The sequence below is a fragment of the Euprymna scolopes genome, chromosome 8, assembly GCF_053919585.1.
Source record: "Euprymna scolopes isolate OS-2025 chromosome 8, ASM5391958v1, whole genome shotgun sequence".
NCBI lineage: Eukaryota > Metazoa > Mollusca > Cephalopoda > Sepiida > Sepiolidae > Euprymna > Euprymna scolopes.
In genome coordinates, this window is record NC_136489.1 from 37641723 (window position 1) to 37651514 (window position 9792).

The 9792-nt window shown below is 33.7% G+C and overlaps 1 pseudogene; it reads left to right on the top strand.

Moving 5' to 3' along the window:
* The first annotated feature begins 7980 nt into the window (after nt 1-7980).
* LOC145284298 (U2 spliceosomal RNA) lies at nt 7981-8085 on the top strand (annotated as a pseudogene).
* Nucleotides 8086-9792: the final 1707 nt, after the last annotated feature.

Consider the following 9792-nt stretch of genomic DNA (forward strand, 5'->3'; position numbering starts at 1 on the left):
CTTTTCCCATATCTTCCACCAGATGAGTGTTGCTTCTGTCAATTTTAGTGGTTCCGTTTCAGTTCATTCCTTGATAACATTTTTATTAAATTTGTTTTCATTGATTTAAAAACATAGGCTTATCTTGTCTTGCCTTGATTTTTATCTTTGTCTGAAACTTTATTTATTTGCCGCTATTTTATGATTTATATTTTATGCTTATTTTTGGTCTTTAGCTGTGTGATGTATTCTTAGTTTTCCATATTTTATATTTAATTTCATCTTATTTATTTTTATTATTTATATCTTTATTACAATTATCGTCATTATCATCATCATCATTATTATATAAACGTGAGGAGAGTATTAATGCTCACATACATGAGTATATAATCTACATACAGACGCATTTTCGTTTTCCTTAGAATACTTAAGTGCGCAGTTTAATTTACACTAGGAGTAAATCCTCAACTAGATGTTGAAAGTATAATGAAACTTGAGTAAGGCTAGATTATTGTTGGAGACGTCCCTCCATGGGATTAATGGACTATCTAATGACGTCACTTACTCTGGTGACGCCACCTCCAGTATTAAGAACCGGTGCTCGGCAGTCAGAGATTGGCACTCGGCCAAAGAGGCCGTGGGCAAACGCCCTAACGTTGAGGAATGAGATTGCTCAACTCGCTTTGCTTGTAATATATGTGAATACATGTTTTCCCCTAAACGTCCTGTGTTCCTTTCGTTTATTAACATTTAACCATTTATCAATTAGATAAGAGGGCCACTTATTTACACTAGATGAAAAATGAATGCTATTATTAGCCGATGGTATTGTGTTTCACAAGTGGAGAATTTTAAGAAAGAAATCCTGCTGTTTGAAATTTAGTTTTGTTTGAGATAGTTGTTCACGAATGTTGACTCTAGATAAGTATTTTTTCTGAAATTTTACAAAGAAAAACTAGATTACAGCTCTGTCGAAAATGTTGCATGGAAATAACGATAAATCAGAGATAAGCATGCATCAGTTCTTTTGAAATAAAAAGGTGAAGTCGTATTTACCCATTTAAGTTTTGCGGTTTTACTTCTACAAAAATAAAACTATCACTCTATGGAGTTCCAGTCTATATAAGGCATTGTGTGAAAAAATTACACGCCTAAAAATATATATGAAATAATATGCTAAGAGGTTTTATGTTTGTACATACATTATCATAGTTCACACGGAAACGTAGGTGTAAATTACGTTATTCCTTTTCAAATGATATGTTACATGTGTAATTTATATTTTCCCACGATTGAAACAGAAGAATTTTAAATAAACGACTTCCGAAGAATAGCATTTTTTTATATTTGAAAGATATTTAGTTCAGAAGAAAATGTAAAATCAGAGGATAGTAAATGTTTATTGATTTTAATAGACTTGCATTTATGCAGCTTAAAATAAATACATAAGAAATACATGTATGTTTGGACTAAATATCTGATACAGCAATTTTACGATATAATTCAATTGTAGTAGAATATATTAAACTGGTAAATATAGATGCTTGGTGCTTAATTCTTCCAAGAACTTATGTACTTGTGTCAAACACATACATGGATATTACGGTTGTGATGATACGGTTAGGCAAACCAAGTATAATAGTATCTGTTTAATACAGTCAGTAAAGTTTATTACTTACAGTACAATTTTCCTCGAAACTACTAGTCCAATCTGGCTTAAATTTTGTATAGACCTCTATTAAAAATAGTTCTACTATTTTAGTATTCGTTAGATACACGGTAAAAGTTAATACAAAATAGTATTTAATGCAAAATATGAGCACGAATTAAATCATGTTGTCACTTTAATATTGCATAAAACAATTATTGATCTGGGCGGGAGCTGCTCGGCGCGCCCTGTTCAGCCTAATAGATTGTAAACCGACTTAAAATGTAGTAGATGATGCCCTTTCTTCGTCCCTGTAACGTCTTTCCACAGAATGTTGCGAACATTTTCATGGCAAGTGTTCAAATTAACTCAAACCTATAGTTTTCTCTTGCCAAACCTACACTAAAAAATCGACTTGCTACAATCATCATATACGATTTTTCAGTCTATTATTGTGCCTTAAACTAAACGCAGATTTCATGTACAAATTATAAAACCGCCCGCCTGAGGAACACCGAATAACCAGCTTCCCAGCTAAATGCAACTAGGAAGCCTTCATATCCTATGTAAACAAGTTCTTGATAACTCCTCCCACATTAATAATCAACTTCTAGTTAATGTACACAAGTAACGATTACTGCACTATTACCATACATTCAGTTATAATTATTCTCGTTTGTGCTTTGATCATTGATAAGTGTTGATTCTGAAAATGAGATAAACAGTCTAGTATTTCATGCTATTTTAGGTTTTAATACCACGAAATGATGACTTAGTGACTTGATGTACTAGAAATAATGTTTATTTATAGTAATATGTATATCTTCGGGCTAATGTTTTAACTTAAGTGTGATATTCATAACGTTCTGATCAATGTAACCTCCCACAATCATCAAGTCTGTGGTGTCGAACTCGGAAATATTTGCTTTGACCTCGGGAATCTGTCTGTCAAATTGAGAATCTGGACGGCAATTCTAACATACTATTATACATCTAACGTTTGCTTCGTTGCTAAACAATCCGATTTTAAAACAATTAAATGAGAAATGATTTGGGATGAGTAAGAAAAAAATTCAGACATTGTATACATTGCAGTCTGTATTTCTGTTATAAAACATATATAAGAATGGACAGAAGTTAATATATATTTATATATATGTGGGTGTGTGTGAAAGAGAGAAATAGGAAGTGTGTGTGTGTGAGAGAGAGTGTGTGTTTATGTGTGGGGTGGGGATGTGTGTGTCTGTGTGTTAAGAGGGTAGGTTTTTTTATCAAAAACATATTCCACATGTAATGCTGACATTTGAAATACATTCTTTGGATTTCATAGCAATCCAATGGCGTTCTGACTCCATTCTTAAAGTATTATACAAATCCTTTCTATCTCGCCATATTCTTTAGTTCCGTTCGGGTTTACCGACGAATCGCAAAACCATAGATTTCGTGATCAGTGTCAGCTTTTTAGCGGATGTCCATCATTGACTGTGCAGGTATTCTGTACAGGCCCCGTCTCTGTTTCCTTCCTCGGAAAGATAACACACGTTCCTTTTGTGTTCTACGTGTCAACCAACATATAGCCTTGCATTATTAAAAAAAGGCGCATTCTCGTCCCGTTTTTTTTTTATCTTTCTGCTTGTATCTCTACTTCGTTGCAACCATATTTCTCACCATTTTCCCCGACAATTTAATCTTTTTTATTTGGCTTTACTATTATTTGCACATATTTTCTAATAGATCCTCAACGTTGACTTCCTTTCCCTTTGACTCTGTAATCGAGGTATCGTTTTTATGTTTCTACATGTAATAGAGAAACATGCTGGGTCACCGGACGTGCGATCAGAGCAAAAGCTAAAGCTTACGTAACGACCAACCGACATTTATTTAGTCCCCCTAAATTCGCCACATAGCCTTAGGTGCACTTATATCAGATCTAAAGATCTACAGATCTAGAAATATGGAGAAAGAGTTTACTGATTCTACAAAGTTTATCATGTGCTAAGATTCACAATATTTTAAATAATAATTCCGGTACAATTAAAGTTACTCATTTTTATATTATTATTGATGGTAGTAGAAGAAGTTGTACTTACTAGAAGTTCTCACACAGACCATTATCATAGAAAATTCACTGACAAGAACCGACGAAATTCCCTGGGATCTGTGTAAAAATATCCCCTCAGATTTTTTAAATCTTTTTTTCTATTAACTTCGGGACTAAGTTTACGTTATCACAACAGGCATTTGCCATAGTCATCCTACTGGCAATTACCATTATCCTTCACTAGAATTAAGAGGGCATTACGCCTCCCCAGAGCAAATGTCTTCTTCAAACGCAAGCTGTGGAGATGTGGATAGTTTTTTCACCTATATTTCTTCACATCCTTCTTGACCTTTCGATTATTTTGTATGCAGCACAACATCTTTAGAGGGTAGCTCTATTTCAATCTTACAGTTTCAGTCATCTTGATTGCATTTTATTTTACTTCTGTTGAATTTAGCGTTTGTCATTTATGGAGATGAAATTCCGCACTCGAGGATTTTCTATTAAAATATCAGCTGTTTTCAACATTATTATCCGTTGCATAGTCTGAGTTCTCCTTTTTAATTTCGATTCCACCTAGTAATTTTTAAGTGATTTGCAACAGTTTCTAATGTTTATACAATCATTAATATAATGTTGGTTTACTTCATGTTTCATATTCCTATCAGTTCTTGTTTTTCTTGTCTCTTGTTCTCCAATCTGTGGTCTGTTGTTGCGGCAAAACCAACAGTTTTAGAAATTCTTTCTTTTCGTTAGTTATCGTGACACCCGACCCTCAAACTGGGGTGATTTATTTCAAAGGTGTTTTGGGTTTTGACATGCTAGTTTGTGTTTAAAGAATTTGTCAACAATATAAAAAAGGGTTTTGTACATACAGTCGTGCTTTTTCTTATATTTACTTGCGGCTAATTTGCTGTAGTTACCTATAATGTGGTTTATCGTCTCGTGGGATTATGCACAAAGACTACTTTTATCGCTTTTTGTGTTCGCTCAACGCCTTGTATTTTGATCTTTTTTGTATATTAATGTGTCTTTCTGAGGCATTTCCATGTGCTAATTCTTTTAACATTCTTAAGAATCGTCCACTTAGTCCTTTTATTCTTAATTGATTCTGTTTCTCTATTAATGTCTGTGTGTGTGTTTTTTCTGAGCTATGCCCACGTGTTTTTTTATGTTTCTTGTTTTATCATGCTTCACAATCGTCTACCTTGGGTTTAATCTCCCAACTTTTCTTTCCGTAAATTTTTTTTCTAGTTACATCGTTTTCCTTATTGTTACTTTTTACGGTGTCTTTTTCTTAAGTATGTAGTTTGGAAGCATCATGGATATGACAAACAGTAGTAGTAATAGCAGGAGATGCACCTCTATATTCTTATTTCATTTTGGCGTGGTCTTCTATCTGTCATATATTGCCTGTATTTATCCATTAAAAAATTAACATTAATAGAATTGAAGATAGAAGTAATCGTTAATGGTGTAAATTTGGTAAAGTTGTATTCTTTATATAAACTACTCAACAAGATCATGTTTACATTGGACTTGATGGCTACTATATTGTATTAAACCGGGATACAGACCAGGGAAACAGTGTTCCACAGTCAGCAGATATCTGAAATAAAATGTGTACATGGTATCGGGGTTTAGATTTAGACACAGTGGGACAGTGGGGGAAATATATATATAGTAGTTGTAGCTAGTCGAGTGCTTTTAAAAAAGTTGGGCAAGGTGGAATATTAGATTGAAGCTTAGTCAAGCCCTTGTTGTAAAAATAACGTCTGTGGGAAAAGGGCATTACGTACTAGGTTTCGAAGACGATTCTGAACTCTATCATTGCTATATAGGGCGCGGCGAGCAGTTCTTACCAAGATGTTATCTACAATACTCGATTTGAGCGCACTGTACTCTTATACAGATAGAATATTTTATCAGCAGTGACATATCTACGGCAGCAGTAGAGTTATCCAATTATTTTTCAGCGATCTTGGCAGATTTGATGTTGTGTTCAATCTCAGACAAGGACTGAACGTAAAGACCGCATGCTTGTAAAATCATGGAGCGAAGCAAATAAGCATACCCATGTATAAGTATCTTTATATATATATATATATATATATATATATATATATATATATATATGTATATATATATATATATATATATTTACTGTATTTTGGGGAAAGAGTTCCGACAAAGTGCTCGATTACAAAGAAAAACTTTTTCGATATGGTAGCTAAATATTTATTTATTAATCATACAGAAGTTCAGAAAAACGTTCATACCGTCGGTTTCAAGCACAACACAACGGGAAACCGTTAATGGTAACACGTAAATGATGTTAAACTCTCGTCAGTCATCTGGTTTTCTGCCTCGGGGAAAAATTTTTTCACGCCCGCATTTGTTTGTATATATAATTATGTATGTTTTTATTTATCTATAACTTATTCCTATCTGTGTATATTATATTATAATCCAGTAATAATTCCCTCCTTTTTATTTTTTTATTTAATGCATTTTAGTAATTATGTATTGTTTGTTTTGTTTCCGGTCTGCCTTCTATTGATTTTAGTTGGGAAGTCTAATAAGATAAATGAATCATCCCCCTTGCCCCAACTAAGATCAATAGGCGGCAGACCGGAAACAAACCAAACAGTGAATAATTACTAAAATGCATTAAATAAAAAAATTAAAAACGCAGGAAATTCACAATGGATTAAAATATAATATACAAAGATAGGAATAAGATATAAAATAAAAACATACATCATTATATAAACAAACAAATGCGGGCCTGAAAAAAATTGCTGCGGGGCAGAAAATAAAATGGCTGACGAGAGCTGAACATCATTTACGCGTTACCATTAACGGTTTTCTGTTTTGTTGTGCTTGAAACCGACGGTAGCAATGTTTTCCCGAACTTCTGTATAGTCAATATATATAAATATATATATATATATATATATATATATATATGCACACACACACACACACACACACACATATATATATATATATATATATATATATATATATATATATATATATATATATATATATTCAAGCAAATAATATAAAATGCAACGGAGACACCTTGCTTTATGATTATGCTTTTTTTTTTAATTTTTTGCGAATATCCCTAAAATCTTTATATATCAAAATCAAAAATATTAAACAAATTCCATTATTGTTGTTGTCACATAAGTGTCTGCGTGTGTGTTAGTGTGTGTGTGTCTGTGTGTGGGTGTGTGTGTAAAAGCTTTATGTAGTGTATGAGCGATACTACTTAGTTGCCTTGGTTTTATAACATGGTACAAATAATGTGAACATAGTTTTCAGTCGCGTGAAAGCGACTCTATGTCACTCTGTCGGTCAATCGGTCTGTCGATCAGTCTTTCCGTAACACTTTTGTGCTTGGTCTTTCTGGTTAAAATAAAAGGTATGTTTTTAATAGATGCTGTTCTTAGCTTTTTAAGCTTTTCTTAGCCTTTTGGCCAAGATCAAAGTGTACTATCTGTTCTGGAAGACACTGCAAGCAAATACCATATATGGTGAAAACCCCACATATTAGACCTTGGTCAATGTAGGGGCAACACTTCATACGAATTTTTTACTATCCAGCTCCCCTACACCCCGGGAAGTTGGTCACGATTTTCCCTTCACTCTTCACATTAAAAATCGGCCTTGTGCCTAATTTGATCGGCGGGGGAGCAAATAAATATCAACTCCACATATAAGACCTTGGTCAATGTAGGGGCAACTCTTCATACCAATTGTCAGTATCCAGGGGCCCTACTCCTCGGGGAGTTAGTCCCCATTTCCCCTTCACTTCTCGCAGTAAAAATCGGCCTGGTGCCTAATTTGCTCGGTAGTGGAGCAAATAAATACCACCATATGTGGGGACAGGTCCACATATAAGACCTTGGTTAATTTAGGGGCAACCATCCATACTAATTGTCACTCTTCAGCACACCTACTCCCCGGTGAGTTCGTCCCCATTTCCCCTTCACTCCTCATATTAAAAATCGGCCTTGTGCCTAATTTGCTCGGTGGGGGAGCAAATAAATACCGCTTTTATTGACCTTATGGCCAAGATCAAAATGTAGTATCTGTTCCGGCAGATACTGCAAGCAAAGGCTATATGTGGGCGAAATCCCACATGTAAGACGTTGATCAATGTAGGGGCAACCCTTCATACCAATTTTCACTATCCAGCTTCCCTACTCCCCGGTGAGTGGGTCCCCATTTCCCTTTCTCTCCTCACATTAAAAACCGACTTTGTGCCTTATTTGCTCCGTGGGGGAGTAAATAAATACTCTTTTCTTGGTCTTTTGGCTAAGATCAAAGTGTAGTATCAGTTCTAACTACTTGCTGTACTTATGTTTGTAACTTTATTATATAAAGTTGGGGATCACTATTCTGTATTAATTTACTGTAAAATGATCAACCACTTTAAAATCAGTCAGTCTCAAAGCCATTCAAGTCATTATCATGATTATTCAAGTTGTTTTTGAAGGACACCAGTTATTTTTTAAGCATTGAAGTCATTCCTAAGGTCATTCAATTCATCCTTAAGTTGTTAAAGTCATTCTAAGTAATTTACTTTTTATTTATTTAAGTCATTTCAGCCCATATTTCGGTCATTTTAGTGTATCTTCAAGAATTTCATGTCAATCCTACATTCACGCATTGATTCATTATACGAGAGCACGCGACTAATGGCTATCGGCCTTGTTTAAGTGGAGATGTGATTTGGGATCGCAAGGTTTACTGCAGTGTTTAGTATAAATGTTATAAATAAGTTTTTTTTAGTAGATTGAACATGGAGAAATGTATGTTTTATTACTGGTTAAGTTATAATTAAACTCAGGTTGTAAATCTGGTATTTTTAGTGAAGTAAAATGGTGTTGATGACTTACGACGCTATTATAATGACCCGATTATTTCCTGTGTATAATTATCCGGATTCAATTGTTTACTTTCTTATAAATCTGCCCTCATCTTAAAACTTTTAATGAATTACACATCAAGCCATTCAATTTTATATACGATGATAGCCATTCCGTATGTAATATAATCCATAAGTGCCTCGTGGAATGAAATAATACTTACAAAGTGAGACAACGTGGAATCGAAACGGCTATGGTATTTCAAAGACTTCAACTTCATGAATTGATAAGAATACCAGAATATATAAATATAATAATGAGTGTCAATTGAAATATTTCAAAAGTCCTATAGAGAGGAAAGTTACGACTTTTTATCCTACCTTAAATTGATTATTTTCATAAATAATTCCAAAAAATAAAGAAAGAATTCTTCACAAAAACGTTATACGAAGTGCATATTTCAGATAGTTGTATGCACTGAAAAGAGTAAAACCAAATTTAGCAAGGAAGCCGGTCGTCAACTTTATAACATATTTACCCAACTCCCTTCTCCTTAAGAATAAGTTTTTGCATCGAAAACGGCTTTATTGCAAATTCCTCAAAAGCACGCAAAATTCGCAGAAACCGCATTATATATAAGTTTTAGCAGTTAAGTAATTTATTCATAATGCTCTTTGCAAGTGAGAGATCGGTAGATATATTCGTTATAATTTGTCGCTTAATATCGATTCCAATCCCTATCCTTCAATCAATTACCTGACCATATATTTAATGTCCTTGCCAATATCGAACCCAGTTGGAACCAATGGGATTTGATCAAAGGTATCGAAAGCTCCGATGTGTCATTACATTTTCCTTTCAACGAAAAAGAATCCATCATTTTCAGATGCATCATGCAGTGAGACTTTCCTTTCCGGTAAGTGTCTCTGCAGTCATAGATTCTTGAATGGTGACACACATCTCATAAAATCAAAATGTATTCATCATTAAAAACACTTTTATCGATGCGAATGCAGATATGAAGTGATCAGACACAGTATTATTTATTTATATTTTTACAGTTTACCAAGTTTAAATATTGAAAGAATTAAAGAATTATATTAAACAAAAATAACTTATTATTATATTTTCAAGTTCTACCGAAATCTTGTTTTATTAAGTCTTAATAAATCTACACTAATAGTACGTGAGATTGTGACTGTATGAGGTGTCTTTCATCTTGAAATATTTTGTATGGA